The sequence below is a fragment of the Oryctolagus cuniculus genome, chromosome 15 (genome assembly GCF_051225735.1).
Source record: "Oryctolagus cuniculus isolate XC-2025 breed Fujian yellow rabbit chromosome 15, ASM5122573v1, whole genome shotgun sequence".
Classification (NCBI taxonomy): domain Eukaryota; kingdom Metazoa; phylum Chordata; class Mammalia; order Lagomorpha; family Leporidae; genus Oryctolagus; species Oryctolagus cuniculus.
In genome coordinates this window covers 89,889,187-89,905,764 of record NC_142881.1, presented here as the reverse complement: position 1 = coordinate 89,905,764, position 16,578 = coordinate 89,889,187, and the positions used below count along the sequence as shown (strand labels likewise).

The following is a 16,578-nucleotide window of genomic DNA, read 5'->3' as shown; positions in this document are numbered from 1 at the left end:
TGAATTTTATGAGTCAGAAATACAGTCCAGATATTAAATGAAGTCCTTTATTACATGCAAAATTGTAGATGATGCCAATTGCAAAACACTTTGTTACCTGGAATTAGATCAGTTTAAAACTGGTATGGCTAGAGATTTGCAAGCTGTATTTTTTCATTGCTACCGAAAAGAAATAAACCTTCATATTTAATGTTGTGTGCATGCACGGCTATGACTGTTGATGGTGTTTAGAGTTGTCAGCTGATTTGTGCAGATGTTCTATTGTTAAAATTAAAAATTTAAAAATTCTTATAAAAATGTAACCTAAGAGTTTTTCAACTGTAAATGATATCTGGGAGGTCGTACAGCACTTTAACCAGGAAACACCATCCAGTGAGTTTAGTGGGTAAGGATGAGAAAATAAAACTCAGAAAATGCTAATTAAGATCACTGTGGGCTGGAGCCGCGGCTCAATAGGCTAATCGTCTGCCTGCTGCGCCAGCACACCAGGTTCTAGTCCTGGTCAGGGCACTGGATTCTGTCCCAGTTGCCCCTCTTCCAGGCCAGCTCTCTGTCATGGCCCGGGAGTGCAGTGGAGGATGGCCCAAGTGCTTGGGCCCTGCACCCCATGGGAGACCAGGAAAAGCACCTGGCTCCTTCCTGCCTTCGGATCAGCGCGATGCTCCAGCCGCAGCGCACCAGCCGCAGCAGCCATTGGAGGGTGAGCTAACGGCAAAGGAAGACCTTTCTCTCTGTCTCTCTCTCACTGTCCACTCTGCCTGTCAAAAAAATTTTTAAAAAATCACTGGGAAGATTTACCACAGAAATTACAGGCTTACATTCTCTGAAAATTATTTTCCATTTTACTTATTTATGTGAGAAAATTAGTGGGGAAAATATTATACTACCCTCTGTCATCTTTTGATGGGTTATAATTCAGGGCTGAGAAATATATGGCCTGCAAAATCATTTGGTCTGGCCCTGCCAAAACAACTGCAGGCAGTGCTCAAAATTTAATTAATCTATAGCAGGCTAACTTTTAACTTGATAATTTTGTGTGGCCTACAAATGATGTTATAAATATCTAAATGGCCCTTGGCAGGAAGAGGGTTTCCACCATTGGATATTGTATAAATACTATTTCTCATTTTACAAACTACTTCAGGGTCCGGCACTGTGGCATAGTGGGTAAAACTGCTGCCTGCAGTGCTGGCATCCCATGTGAGCACTGGTTTGAGACCCAAGTATTCCACTTCTGATCCAGCTCTCTACTGTGGCCTAGGAAAGCAGCAGAAGATGGCCCAGTGCTTGGGCCCCTGCACCCGTGTGGAGACCCAGAAAAAGCTCCTGGCTCCTGGCTTCAGATCTGCGCAGCTCCAGCCGTTGCGGCCAATTGGAGAGTGAACCAGTGGATGGAAGACCTCTCTCTCTCTCTCTCTGTCTCTCTCTCTCTCTTTCTCTCTTTCTCTCTGCCTCTGCCTCTACCTCTCCTCTCTCTGTGTAACTCTCAGATAAATAATTTAAAAAAAAAAAACTACTTCAAAAATTCATAGAAAATGGAATTAGAGATTATTTTTCAAAACATTGAAATTCATGCATGTCAGGGAGGTCTTCAAAAATCTGTGGAAAATGTACTATGAAAAATCTATGCATGGACTTCAAAAGAAAATTCATTTATTTGAAAGGCAGAGTTACAGAGAGAAAGAGATTGAGATATTTTCCATCTGCAGATTCACTCCCCAAATGGCGACCATACCAGGACTGAGTCAGGCTGAAGCCAGGAGGTCCATACAAGTGTGCCATGTGAGTGGCAGTGGCTCAACTAGTTGGGCCATTTTCTACTACTTTCCCAGGCACATTAGCACAGAGCTGGATCAGAAGTGGAGCAGCCAGGACTCGAACTGATGCCCATGTGGGATGGTGGCACTGGAGGCAGTGGCTTAACCCACTATGCCACAGCACCAACACTTTCTCTTAATTTTTACAATGACATACTCTGATAGACTATGGATATAGTAGCATATAAGACTTCAAAATCTGAATTTGGAGGAATAATAGCTATTTTGCGTTTTAATGCTCTGTGACAGTATTATACTATAAGCAAATGAATCAAACTATGTAAATCACAAAAACTAAACAGTGTGAAAAGGGTAATTCTCAGGCATTATCTTTCAATGTAATGTGTTATTTAAGGAACACTAGTGATTTCTTCTAAAAAGAGTGTAACACTTTTTCCAAATTACTCTTCCTCAGTCCTGCCTGTCAAGAACTCGAATGTAGCTGTGCCATAGCAACCTCTCCCAGGTAAGTTGGAGGGGGTTTGTGATCTCAATACACAAGGTGCCACAGATACAATATGACATCTGATGATGTGAATTCATTTACATTGTTTACATTGCTATGATAAGACCCTAAAGGAAGGTTAGTCTTTTTTTTTTTTTAAGATTTTATTTACTTATTTATTTATTTGAAAGTCACAGAGAGAGTGAGTGCTTCCATCTGCTAGTTCACTCCCCCAAATGGTTGCAACAGCCAGGGCCAGGCCAGGTCAAAGCCAGGAGCTTCACCCAGGTCTCCATGTGGGTGCAAGGGCCCAAGTCATCCTCCACTACTTTCTCAGGCACATCAGCAGGGAGCTGGATCGGAAGTGGAGCAGTCAGGACACAGACCGCTGTCCATATGTGATACTGGCCCTGCAGACAGCTTTACCAACTATGCCACAGTGCTGGTCCCCTTCTGTCTGCCTTTAAGGCTCTGGCAAAAGCCAGTGGTTTTAACTGAGTCTTCTGCTACAGCGAGTTCAGAACAGTTTCTGCTTGTTCTCATATGGATAGCCTTTAGTGTCTTCCTACTCGTCTCCAAATTATGTCAGAAAAGAAAAATGCACTTCAGTTTTGCTTTTCCTCAGTAATACAGTCAAGCAATAATTTGTTTCAAAGTGATCCATTGAGATTTAGAAGCATTTGTTTATTTTAAATAAAGCGTATTTCTGTAATTTGTCATGCATACTATCAACCTGAACTACACTGTCTTCTGTATTAGGTGGTCCAATAGAAATAGGAGGGGACTTCAAAAATTCATAGAAAAGTGGAGTTAAAAGATAAGTTATTATGCTTTAAAAAGAATTTTGAAACCCATGCAGAGTTTTTCATAATATGTATTTACATGAACTTTTTGAACACCTGTTGTATACTGTTTTGTTCTTTAAAAAATACACAAAAAATTAAGGTGGAATCAAAACATTTTACTACAAAAATCAAGAAAAAATAGGCCGGCGCCGCAGCTCACTAGGCTAATGCTCCGCCTTGCGGCGCTGGCACACCGGGTTCTAGTCCCGGTCGCGGCGCCGGATTCTGTCCCGGTTGCCCCTCTTCCAGGCCAGCTCTCTGCTGTGGCCAGGGAGTGCAGTGGAGGATGGCCCAAGTGCTTGGGCCCTGCACCCCATGGGAGACCAGGAGAAGCACCTGGCTCCTGCCTTCAGATCAGTGTGGTGCAGATCGTGGCGGCCTTTGGAGGGTGAACCAACGGCAAAGGAAGACCTTTCTCTCTGTCTCTCTCTCTCTCACTATCCACTCTGCCTGTCAAAAAAAAAGAAAAAGAAAAAATAGTGGGACACAAAAGCTAGAAGGCATGTGGAAAGCAGAAAAAAACTGAGAGAAATCCCTCATCACCAGTAATTACTTTAAATGTAAATTGATTAGGGGCCTGCGCCATGGCTCGCTTGGTTAATCCTCCACCTGCAGTGCCGCATCCCATATGGGCACCGGGTTCTAGTCCCGGTTGCTCCTGTTCCAGTCCAGCTCTCTGCTGTGGCCCGGGAAGGCAGTGGAGGATGGCCCAGGTCCTTGGGCCCCTGCACCCGCATGGGAGACCAGGAAGAAGCACCTGGCTTCTGGCTTCGAATCGGTGTAGCTCTGGCCATAGTGGCCATTTGGGGGTGAACCAACGGAAGGAAGACCTTTCTCTCTGTCTCTCACTGTCTAACTCTATATGTCAAATATAAATTTTAAAAATGTAAATTGATTAAATTTTCAGTCAGAAGACAAATTGGTGACAGGTTTTATAAAAACACAAAAATGATCCAACTATAAGTGTACGAGACCCAGATTAGATATGAAAATACAAATATGTGGCTGGCGCCGCAACTCAATAGGCTAATCCTCTGCCTGCGGCGCCGGCACACCGGGTTCTAGTCCTGATCGGGGCACCTGATTCTGTCCCGGTTGCCCCTCTTCCAGTCCAGCTCTCTGATGTGGTCCAGGAGTGCAGTGGAGGATGTCCCAAGTGCTTGGGCCCTGCACCCGCATAGGAGACCAAGAAAAGCACCTGGCTCCTGGCTTTGGATCAGCGCAGTGCGCTGGCTGCAGTGGCCATTGGAGGGTGAACCAATGGTAAAGGAAGACCTTTCTCTCTCTGTCTCTCTCACTGTCCACTCTGCCTGTCAAAAAAGAAAAAAAAAATTCAATATGCTGCAAAGGAGAGAATGAAAAGCAAGTCCATACAAATAGAAAAGAGCAGGATGCCTGTCTTAATATCAGGCAAAATAGATGTCAAATCAAAGAGGGTACAAGAAACAAAGATTTTTGCATGTTATTAAAATGTTCAATAAAAAGGTACAATAAAAATGCATCTAGGCCGGCGCCGCGGCTCACTAGGCTAATCCTCCACCTTGCGGCGCTGGCACACCAGATTCTAGCCCCAGTCGGGGCGCCGGATTCTGTCCCAGTTGCCCCTCTTCCAGGCCAGCTCTCTGCTGTGGCCAGGGAGTGCAGTGGAGGATGGCCCAAGTGCTTGGCCCCTGCACCCCATGGGAGACCAGGAGAAGCACCTGGCTCCTGCCATTGGATCAGTGCGGTGCGCCGGCCACAGCGCGCCGGCAGTGGCCATTGGGGGGTGAACCAACGGCAAAAGGAAGACCTTTCTCTCTGTTTCTCTCTCACTGTCCACTCTGCCTGTTAAAAAAAAAATGCATCTAATAGAGTGTCAAAATATAGGAAGCAAAAATGGACAAAATTTAAGGGAGAAATAGTTCTATAGTAGATGAAATTTCAATACCCCGTTATCAATAATAACCAGGTAGTAAAGTACGGGGCTTGAAAAACACAATTAACCAACTCAACAGACATACAGAATACTGTTTCCCCAGACAATAAAGTCCATGTCCTCAAGTGCACATGAATCATTCTCCAACTCATATTGTATGTTAGGCTGCAAATTCAGCTTCAATGGATTTTTTTTTAAACTTACTTTTAAAATTATTTGAAAGGGAGAGAGATCTTCCATTCACTGGTTCATTCCCCAAATGATCGCAGCAACTGGAGCTGAGTCAAGCTAAAAACGGCCATCATCTGTTGCCATCAGGGTGTTCGTTAGCAGTGATCTGGAATCATAAACAGAGCCAAGACTCAAACCCAGGCTCACCGGATACAGGATGCTTGCAACTGAAGTGACATCCTATCTTTTAAAATCCATTGAGTTGATGGGTGTTTGGCATAGTGGTTAGGATGTCAGCTATCCCATGTACATCAGTTGGAGGACTTACCATTATTAAGTGATAACTACTACTCAGAGGAATCCACAGACTAAAGTTGAAGGGCATTTGTTCAGCAGTCAAAAAATATATTCTAAAATTCACATGAAATCTCAAGGGACCTCCAACTAGCCAAAACAATGTTAAAAGTAGAACAGCGTTGGAGGTCTCAAACTTTGAAAACTTATTACAAAGCTATAATAATAAACAATAGTGCTGTGTGTCTCCACAAAGACATAGAATAATGGAATAGAATAGAACCAAGAAATAAACCCTTGTTTGTATGATAAATTATTTTAAACAATGTCATTCAAAGACAAGGGACAGTTTTGAAGAAGTGTTGGGAAAATTGGAAGTTGATATGCAAAAAATGATGTTGGACCCTCGCCTTCCCTAATTTATTCTCAAATTATCTCAAAATGGATCAAATGCCTAAATGTAAGAGCTAAGACCGTAAAACTAAAAACAGGAGGAGAGCTTTGTGATACTTGATTTGGCAATGGTTCCATAGATATGACACAACAAGAATGAACAACACTTTAAAAAGTGATAAATTAGGCTTCATAAAACATTCAAAAGGAGTGTTTGGTGCTGCAGTTTAACACGCCACCAAGGATGCTCACCTATGAGTGCCTGGGTTTGGTTCCTGGCTCTGCTGCTGATTTCAGCCTGCTGGGAGGCAGCAGGTGATGGCTCAAGCACTTTGGTCCCTGCCACCTGTGTTGGAGACCTGGATTGAATTCTGCACTCCGGGCTTTTCCCTCTCCCCATCCTGATTGTTGTGGACATTTGGGGAATGAGCCAGTATATGGAAGATCTTGTGTCCCTATTTCTGTGTCTCTTTCTGTGTGTCTGCCTTTCAAATAAATTAAGCTTTAAGATTTTTCTAAACTTCTGTACATCACAGCATAGTGTCAACAGAGTAAAAGGCAACCCACAGAATGGAAGAAAATATTTGCAAATCACATTTGCAAAAGAAAATACCAAGTGGGAATTTCCAAAATGGCTGAATGGAGATGTGCACAGTTTGCCCTTTCCTCCACAGAGAATCACTAATGCACTTTACGGTGAGTCTCTGAGGGAGATATGTAAAACCTGTGGGAATGACACATAGAAAAGAGCAAGGCAACTGCAACATGACCCAGCTCCATGACCAAGGATAAACCCAATTGCAAGGGAAAAGATAAACAGGAAAGCTTCAACAGAGCCCATTGCCATGGATGCCTTATCTGAAAATCCTAGCTATTGGAGGAACCCACAGTCATCATAGACTGTGAGCCCAATAAGGGGAGCTACCTGGTATATGCACAAAAGCTCTACTTCAGAGATAAGTCCAAGTTTCTCACCCTCTAGCCCCCAGAGCATAGACTGCATCAGTGTGCCACCATCTTGGGAACTGAGACACTGCCAGAACCCATACTGTCCTAGGAAACAGAAGACCCTTTATAACACCTTCCCTGGGACCCACAGACATTCCACCATGCTAGTAAAAAAGACTGCACAAACCCAACTAAGCCCTCCAGAGCAACAATGAGCGCAGCATCCTAGCCCACACAGTTCTCTGCACTTCAAGGGGAGGAGAGGCAGAGCAACAGGTGGATCCTGTCCTCAGGACCCTAGAAGTAGAAACACTTCCAGCTCAGACTTGGTGTCATAACTTCCCCGCTGATTCTCCTTCTGCTGTCCAGGAAAGCTCTCACTTCCATTGTGTCCTGCATGCTCTGGAACAACTAGCCAAGTTCTTGGGGCTTTGACCCCACTCTGGGTAACCTATAACATGTGGGACCCAAAAAGGACTGCCAGCGGTACTCCCATGAGTAATCCCTGTCCTGCTGACCACTACAGGGACTCTGGATTCTCTCTCACCCTCCCTCCGTCCCTCCCCTTTCCCCTCCTCCTCTGCTCCTCCTCCCCTCCCCATCTCCCTCTGCCTCATACACCTGCTACCAGGACCTAGAGACCCAGCACTGTTGGCTGGTACTTTTACAACTCTGGCCCCACCCTTGACATAGACCACTTCTGGGACCCAAGCCAACGTTCACCCCATATTCTGGTGCCAGGACTGCCGTCTTTCCTAAACTGCCAGGCAGCAGCAATCCCTTCATCTCAGTACTACTCCTGTGAACCACCAGAGACTAAGGACCCATCCCTGTTGCCTTGGATACTTCCATGATCTAGCACCCCAGTGTTCCCAGGCTTCTGTGGCTGTGGCATCCCCTGGACCAACACAGCCCAATTGGGACTGAGAACTCCAGATCTTTGTCACTGCTGCCATGAATTACAGCAGAGGAAGGTAATGGGAGATTATATCATGGCATTAAACTGGAACTAAAAGCAAAGTAGCCTACCAAACACACCCAAAGTTATATCTTCAGGAAAAATCCTTTTAACATGAAAGCCATCCTTTAAATGTGATAGAAACAGGTGACCCCCAGAAACACAAACACAAACAGAGACAATAAGAAGTATGAGAAAGTAATGCAATTTAGCATCTGCTAAGGAACACAATCACACTTTTGTAACAAACTCCAACGTAAAGGAGATTGATGCCTGATAACAAAATCAAATGAGTGAGTGTAAGGATAAACAGATTCAAGAAAATACAGACAGCTTGTGAAATTAGGGAAACTATGCATGATGAATGAGGAATTTAGCAAAGAGAAATCTTGAAAAAACTCAAATCTTGGAAATGAAAGTTCAATAAATCAAACAAGAAGTATCATTTAAATCTACAACAACAGGCAAACAATATCTGCGCGTGAATACAGCAGGTTAAAGCTCTGGCCTGAAGCACCAGCTTACTATGTGTGTGCCAGTTCTAGTCCCGGCTGCTCCTCTTCTGATCCAGCTCTCTGCTATGGCCTGGGATAGAAGTAGAAGATGGCCCAAGTCCTTGGGCCCCTGCACTCATGTGGGATACCCAGAGGAAGCTCCTGGCTCCTGGCTTTGGATTGGTGCAGCTCCGGCAGTTGTGGCCATTTGGGGAGTGAACCAGCGGATAGAGGACCTCTCTCTCTGTCTCTACCTCTCTCTGTAACTGTCGTTCAAATAAATAAAATCTTTAAAAAAAGAAATATTCCAGTCAAATTTTTAAAAAGCAAAAGTATGGAATATAGCCTCTGACACCTATGGAACATCATTAAACAAAGAATTATGTGAATTGGGAGAATTCCTGAAAGAGAAGAGATTAGTAAAGGCATAGTGAGCCTACTCAATGAAGTAAGGGCTAAAACTTCACCAGTACTGTGACAAAAGGCCCATAGGAATACAAACAGACATGACCAGAAAGGATTCTCATCACAACACATTACAGTGAAACTCAAAAGTACAAAACAAAAATATTAATCTGCAAGATAAAAGCACCAAGTCACATGTAAGAGAACACCCATGATACTAACAGCAGGTGTGCTTGTGTGTGTTTAGTGGAAACTACAGGTCAGGAGAGATTGAAATGATGCATCTAATATTCTGAAAGGAAAAACAAACTACTGCCAAGAATACTGTACCAAACATATCCTTCAAAAATGGAGGATAAATACTTTCCAAGACAAGCAAAAACAGGAAATTCCTCACCACCAGGGTAGTACTCAAGGGAGTCCCACAGAAAAAGAAAAAGAAAGAAAATCACCATAATGAAAACTTGTGAAAGTGTAAAACCCACTAGATGAGCAGATACTCAAAATAGAAAACAATCAGATCTTATCAATACAGTATATCACAAACACAAAGATGAACAGAAAAAGAAGTAAAGAATGAGAGAGATTCCAAATTTTAATGACAGGACTAAGTCATGTAAATATATAAATAATGATCTTAAAAGCGGACTAAATCCTCAATTAAAAGGTACAGACTAGCTGAATAGATTAAAAAATAAAACCCCCGGCCCGCGCCGCGGCTCACTAGGCTAATCCTCTGCCTTGCGGCACCGGCACACCGGGTTCTGTCCTGGTTGCCCCTCTTCCAGGCCAGCTCTCTGCTGTGGCCAGGGAGTGCAGTGGAGGATGGCCCAAGTGCTTGGGCCCTGCACCCCATGGGAGACCAGGATAAGTACCTGGCTCCTGCCATCGGATCAGCACGGTGCGCCGGCAGCGGCGGCCATTGGAGGGTTAACCAACGGCAAAAGGAAGACCTTTCTCTCTGTCTCTCTCACTGTCCACTCTGCCTGTCAAAAAAAAAAATTAAAAAAGTGGAAAGAGTGCAGTCTCAAGGAAAAGTTAGGGAGAAAACAGCAGAGGAAAGTATGCAAATTAGAGGGACACAGTGGGCCTACATGGAGGGCGAGGACACCCACAACTCAGGACCCCAGTAGCCAAGAGCCTCCACACCAGCATTGGAAAGTGAGGTGAGACCAGACTGCAGCAGCCCAAACCACTGGCAAAAAAGCAGCTGCAGGAAGATCGTAGAGGAAATCTGGCTTGGAGCCCCCTGGGGGATAGTGTACCTGCCAAATGAGGAGAAAAAAACAAAAAGGGGGCATGTTTTCTCTCTTCCACAATCACCCTGCAACTGTGTCCTGTTACAAGCTGATAGGAGGTGCCATTTTGGACATATGTAACAGCTGTGCCAGCTCATGTACATGCTCAGCAAAAAGCAAAGAGGGAACTCCTGAGACTGGTGGGGAGAACAGACAGGCTTGGTGCTTGAAACTGTGAAAACACTCAGGCTATGTGGGAGGACTCAGGGTATGGCTGGGACTTTGGGCAGTCACTGGGGGAGGCTCCACACCATCAGGGCTCCCTGGTTCCCTGGTGAGGGACATTGCTGGGGAATTTGAGCTTACACTGAGGACTGCACAGATCCTTTGTGTGGTCCTTGTGGAAGAGTGGAAGAATAATATACCCAATGGGACTAGCTTCCAGGCATGGTCTCCTTTGAGAGGAACTCAGCTGAGTATGCCAACAGACAAGAACAAACCACCCCCCCCCCCATAAAAAAAATTTACCATGCCAAACCACAGGCACACCCTTCACCCTGGAGCACTGAACAGAGCTCCTTGGCCACATCCACCACATGCCTCTAGGTATTTCCTGAAAGCAGAAATTCCAGTATCCGCATTTAGTTCAAAGACAAAAGGTGCCACAGCAGAAAAAAAATATGAATGTGGACTGCCTTTTATCTCTATTTCATTCTATTAACATGTTATAAATTATTGAACTGTTTCAAACAATAGCAAACATGTTATATATATATATTTTTTAAATTGCTCTATAACTATAACTGTATTTGAAGGACTTCAACACACTATGTTACAAACTGCAATGATGCTTCTGAATGATATCTAGGAAATTATTGGAAGAAATTCTGTTTATATTTATTGTGAAAAGACTTTAAAACTTTTGTCATTTTCCCTATTTTTCTGATTCACTTTGATTGTAAAGGATCACCTGTCCTTCAAAGTTAAAAGCCTAGAAGAGCAAATTGACCAGCCTAACAATAGAATCTACATGTATTTCCTGGCTTCAAAGATCGACATTACTATGTAAATTATGCCATGCCCTGTTATCATTGTGAACAGTTGCCATGGTGTTTCTTTTTTTTTTTTTTTTTTTTTTTTTTGACAGGCAGAGTGGACAGTGAGAGAGAGAGACAGAGAGAGAAAGGTCTTCCTTTTGCCGTTGGTTCACCCTCCAATGGCCGCCGCTGCAGCCGGCGCACCGCGCTAATCCTGGCAGGAGCCAGGAGCCAGGTGCTTTTCCTGGTCTCCCATGGGGTGCAGGGCCCAAGCACCTGGGCCATCCTCCACTGCACTCCCTGGCCATAGCAGAGAGCTGGCCTGGAAGAGGGGCAACCGGGACAGAATCCGGCGCCCCGACCGGGACTAGAACCCGGTGTGCCGGCGCCGCAAGGTGGAGGATTAGCCTATTGAGCCACGGCGCCGGCTCAACCATGGTGTTTCTAAAATACAAGTTTTACAGTTACTGTGTGGGGGCTAAAAGTAAAAAGCATAAGGTACCAGGGGAGCATGCTTATCCTGGAGTCTCACAGAAGGCAGGGCATATTCAATCATCTTGTGAACTACAGAATGAATACCAAGCTGTATGGCTTGTTTTTTGTTGTTTTTAAACCTAATTGCTGTGGAGTGACCTTTCTATTTGTCAGAGTTTTAGAGCAAGGCAGACATTTGTTTACTTATTTGTCCCACCCTGGCTTTTCCTTTGGTTAATGCTTTATGGCGATAGGGGGAAAATCACTTTTGTCTTTTTCTCCCAGCCCCTTGCCTGCCTGATGTAAGTGACATGCCCAGATTTAGATTATCAACTAGCTGGTGGTTTATGTGGAGATCATTGTTCATCCTTAAACTCTAAGCCAAGTAGGAAATCTTTGGTACCTATGTCCATTTTATAGCAGTCAGTGAGACATCTTTTACTTTTTTTTTTACGTTTATGCCATTTTTTACGTTTTTATTTATTTTTAAAACAACTTTTTAAAAAATACCCTAAGCACAACTATTTCCATTTCTTTATAACCTCTTCTGATCTCTGACATATATATTATATATATATATATATGCAGTTTTAACTGTTATTGTCATAGTAAGTGGTACTGTTTCTTAGGATTTTTATCTGAAATCACAGTACATTAAAGAGTCTTTTGACAGTTCTCTTTCAGAACTTTTTACAGAATGAATTTATGCACTGCCACTGTAGCATTCTCAAGGACTGTACATAAACACAGGTGTATGCTGGAGGTTGATTTTAGCAGCAAACAGTACTCTGCTTCTAAAAGCTTTGATGTCTGGACTTTTATAGAAAATTTTCATTGTGTAACCATTTGGGGAGCCTGAATTGTTAAATGGATTATGCTGTACATTGTGTAATGACTAAAAAGCACATAAATGTTAATCTACTTTGAACTTTGTAAGAAAAAAAAAACCCTCATGTTTGGAGGCTGTCCTTGTTTATCCATCTCACATCCTCTGTGTGTGTGCATGCCCACACAGGTGCATGCATATATATGGAGTGTGTGATAACACATTGTAAAGAACAGAGATTACTTTTAAAAATACACAAAAAATGGAGACCGAAAAAAGAAAACAAAACAAAAAAATGATGCTGAAATTTATATGGAAACACAGGAGACCTCAAATAGCTAAAGCAATCTTGTACAACAAAAACAAAGCCAGAGGCATCATAATATTCAAGACATACTACAAGACAGTTATAATCAAAACAGCCTGGTACTGGTATAAAAACAGATGGATAGACCAATGGAACAGAATAGAAATGCCAAGAATCGATCCAAGCATATACAACCAACTTATGTTTTATCAAGGATCTAAAACCAATCCCCGGAGCAAGGACAGTCTCTTCAACAAATGGTGCTGGGAAAACTGGATTTCCACATGCAGAAGTATGAAGCAGGACCTCTACCTTACACAAAATCCATTCAATCAAAATGGACTAAAGACCTAAATCTACAACCTGATACCATCAAATTATTAGAGAACATTGGGGAAACCCTGCAAGATATTGGCACAGGCAAAGAGTTCTTGGAAAAGACCCTAGAGGCACAGGCAATCAAAGCTAAAATTAACAAATGGGATTACATCAAATTGAGAAGCCTTTGTACTACAAAAGAAACAGGAAAGTAAGGAGGCAACCAACTGAATGGGAGAAATTATTTGCAAGCTATGCAACTGATAAAAGATTAATAATGAGAATATACAAAGAGCTCAAGAAACTCCACAACAACAAGACAAACAAGACAGTTAAGAAATGGGCAAAGGACTTAGACATTTTTCAAAATAGGAAATCCAAATGGCCAACAGACACATGAAAAAATGCTCAGGATCACTGGCCATCAAGGAAACGCAAATCAAAACCATAATGAGGCTTCATATCACCCCAGTTAGAATGGCTTTCATATGGAAATCAGCAAGCAACAAATGCTGAGGAGGATATGGGGACAAAGGTGCACTAATCCACTGTTGGTGGGAATGTAAACTGATAAAACCACTATGAAAGACAGTTTGGAGATACCTCAGAAATCTGAATATGACCCAGCCATCCCACTCCTGGGAATCTATCCAAGGAAAATGAAATCAGCAAATAAAAGAGTTATCTGCACCCCCATGTTCATTGCAGCTCAATTCACAATAGCTAAGACATGGAATCAACCTAAATGCCCATCAGCTGAAGACTAGATAAAGAGATTATGGGATATGTACTCTATAGAATACTACACAGTTATTTTTAAAAATGAAATCCAGTCATTTGCAACAAAATGGATGAATCTGGAGAACATCATATTGAGTGAAATAAGCCAGTACCAAAGGGACAAATACCATGTGTTCTCATGATCTGTGATAACTAATAGAGTAACTAAAAGAAAATCTATAGAGGTGAAATTGAATCTTTGAGATGCAATGACTTGAACAGCCCTTGTATTATTGACTGTCAAGGAACAGTTTGCTTTTTGTCTTCTTCATACTATTTGTTGAATTCTTTACTTAAAATAGGATTAATCATGTGTATAAAGTCAATTGAAAATAGATCTCAGTAAAAAATAAGAATGAGAATAAGAGATGGGGGAAGAAGTTTGTAAGTGTAAAGCTGTATAGTTCTGCATACATTCCTATGGACTTCTAAGGGCACTGTTGAAAAACTTGTCATGGGACCCAAATCCCATTAAGCTGGGTGGTAAAAATGCCACCCAGCTTAAGTGTTAAAGCTTAAGCTTTAAGTGTTAAAGTGACCATATTAAGTGTTAAAGTGATCATATAGATAGGATTAAGTGTTAAAGGGATCATATAAATAAGATAAATATCTGGGAATAATAATAGAATTAAAAAGGAGGAAATGTTTCAATGGGAAGCAGTCCACATGGCAGACTCATAGAATGACAATCACTTTAAATAGCACTCTGATTTCAGAATCGGTCTTTAAGGCATTCTGGTCTTGCTGAAAAGCCCATGGGAGAATTTCAGGCATGGAAAGCCAAGACATTGTTGCAAAAAATGTCCTATATAAATGATCTCTGTGAGAGAGATCCCAGTGGAACAAAGTGGCCATCAAAGAAAGATGTACTTTTCTCTGAAGGGAGGAGAGAACTTCCATTTTGCTTATGGCCTTGTCTAAATACTGATGGAGTTTGTGGATTCAAAAGGCTTGCATAGCCTTGGCAGCTCATGTCAAGGCCTCAGGTGATCACCGGTGTCACACATAAGAGTGTTAATTATTAAATTAACAACAGGAGTCACTGTGCACTTACTTCCATGCAGGACTTCTGTCCTCAATGATTTGCATTGTGATAATTAACTGTAAAACTTGTTCTCAAACTGTGTGCGTGCATATTGTTGAAATCTTTACTTAGTATAGAGTTGGTCTTCTGTGTATAAAGTTAATTGAAAATGAGTCTTGATGGAGAATGGGACTGGTAATAGGAGAGGGAGGAGGAGATGGGGTGGGAGGACAGGTATGTTGGGAAGAATCACTGTATTTCTAAAGCTGTACTTATGAACTTTGTGCTCATTAAATAAAAAGTTTCTTTGGGGAAAAGAAAGAAGCTGCCACCTGAAGTACTGGCATCCCATATGGGTGCTGGTTCAAGACCCAGCTGCTCCACTTCCAATCCAGCTCTGCTATGATCTGGGAAAGCAGTGGAAGGTGGCCCAAGTCCTTAGGCTCCTGCACCCACGTGGGACACCAGGAGGAAGATCCTGTCTCCTCACTTCGGATCTGCCCAGCTCTGGCCATTGCAGCCATTTGATGAGTGAACTAGCAGATGGAAGACTGATCTCCATCCCTCCATCCTAACCTCCCTCCCTCTGTCCCTCCCTCCTTCCCTCCATGTAACTCTGTCTTTCAAATAAATAAATATTTTTTAAAAAAAGAACTAATACCAATTCTTCTCAAACTGTTCAAAAAATTGAAAGAGAAGGAACCCTCCTCAACTCACTCTATGAGTCTAGCATTGTCCTGATAGTAAAGACCAAATATGGAGGCAATCAAAAGACTACAGGCTAATCTCCCTGATGAGCATATTAGATCTAAACATTCTCAGGACAGGCATTTGGCACAGCAGTTAAGATGCTGCTTAGACTACCCATATCCCATATCAGAGTGCCTGGATTTGAGTCCCAGATCCACTCCTGATTCTGATGTCCTAACAATGCACACCCTGGGAGGCAACAGGTGCCCTTCCACCCATGTGAGAGACCCAGATTGAATTTCCAGCTCCTGACCAGCTTGGCCCAGAACTGGTGATTACAGGCATTTTAGGAGAGAACTAGCAGATGGGAAATATGATAATAATAAATGAATTCAATAAAGTTGCAGGATACAAAAATCAATATACAAAAAGTCAATAGCACTTTTACACACAGCAAACTTCCTGAAAAAGAAGCGATACAAGCAGTCCCTTTAATGAGTTCAAACAGTAATAATTTAACCAAGTTTTTTGTTTTGTTTTTTAAAGATTTATTTATTTATTTGAAAGGCAGAGTTACAGAGAGGCAGAGAGAGAGAGAAAGAGAGAGAGAGGTCTTCTACCTGCTGGTTCACTTCCCAGATGGCTGCATTGGCCAGAGATACGCCAATCTGAAGCCAGGAGCCAGGAGCTTCTTCCAAGTCTCCCACGTGGGTACAGGGGCCCAAGGACCTGGGCCATCTCTAAGATGTTAGAAGGGCTATCTACTTGTAAGCTGAAATCTGCCAGAAGGTGCAGGCGTACACCTTCCGGATAGGTTAACGCCGGCGAGACCTCGGAGACACCAGACGCGTTTATCGGCTTTTCAGCTTTCACTTTATTTTTCAGCAGACTCGCGTTACATGTCGCGAACGCCCGCCCTGTTACCGGCATTCATTCACAACTCATTCATTCACAACTCCTTCATTCACAACTCCTGCTTACTACTCGCATTCATTCATAACTCCCGCCTGTTACCGGCGTTCATTCATAACTCCCGCCTGTTTCCGGCGTTCATTCACAACTCCGCCTGTTACCGGCGTTCATTCACAACTCCGCCTGTTACCGGCGTTCATTCATAACTCCCGCCTGTTTCCGGCGTTCATTCACAACTCCGCCTTTTACCAGCGTTCATTCACTCTCCGTCTTTTACCAGCGTTCAT

At 42.9% G+C, this 16,578-nt stretch overlaps 1 protein-coding gene across 48 annotated transcripts in view; it reads left to right on the top strand.

The window, feature by feature from the left end:
• Nucleotides 1-15,304, top strand: part of LOC100340451 (zinc finger protein 248) — a 47,258-nt gene extending 31,954 nt beyond the window's left edge. For 17 of the 48 annotated variants that reach the window (XM_089313721.1, XM_089313723.1, XM_089313717.1 and 14 more), the window contains 2 exons: nt 2,233-2,283; nt 6,863-8,583. The gene's annotated coding sequence lies outside the window, so the exon portion shown is untranslated. Of the gene's footprint in view, nt 1-2,232; nt 2,284-6,862; nt 8,584-12,107; nt 14,279-14,991 lie in introns of those variants that run through there. The other 31 variants (XM_089313733.1, XM_070058210.2, XM_070058200.2 and 28 more) reach the window with 6 other exon arrangements.
• The last annotated feature ends 1,274 nt before the right edge of the window (nt 15,305-16,578 follow it).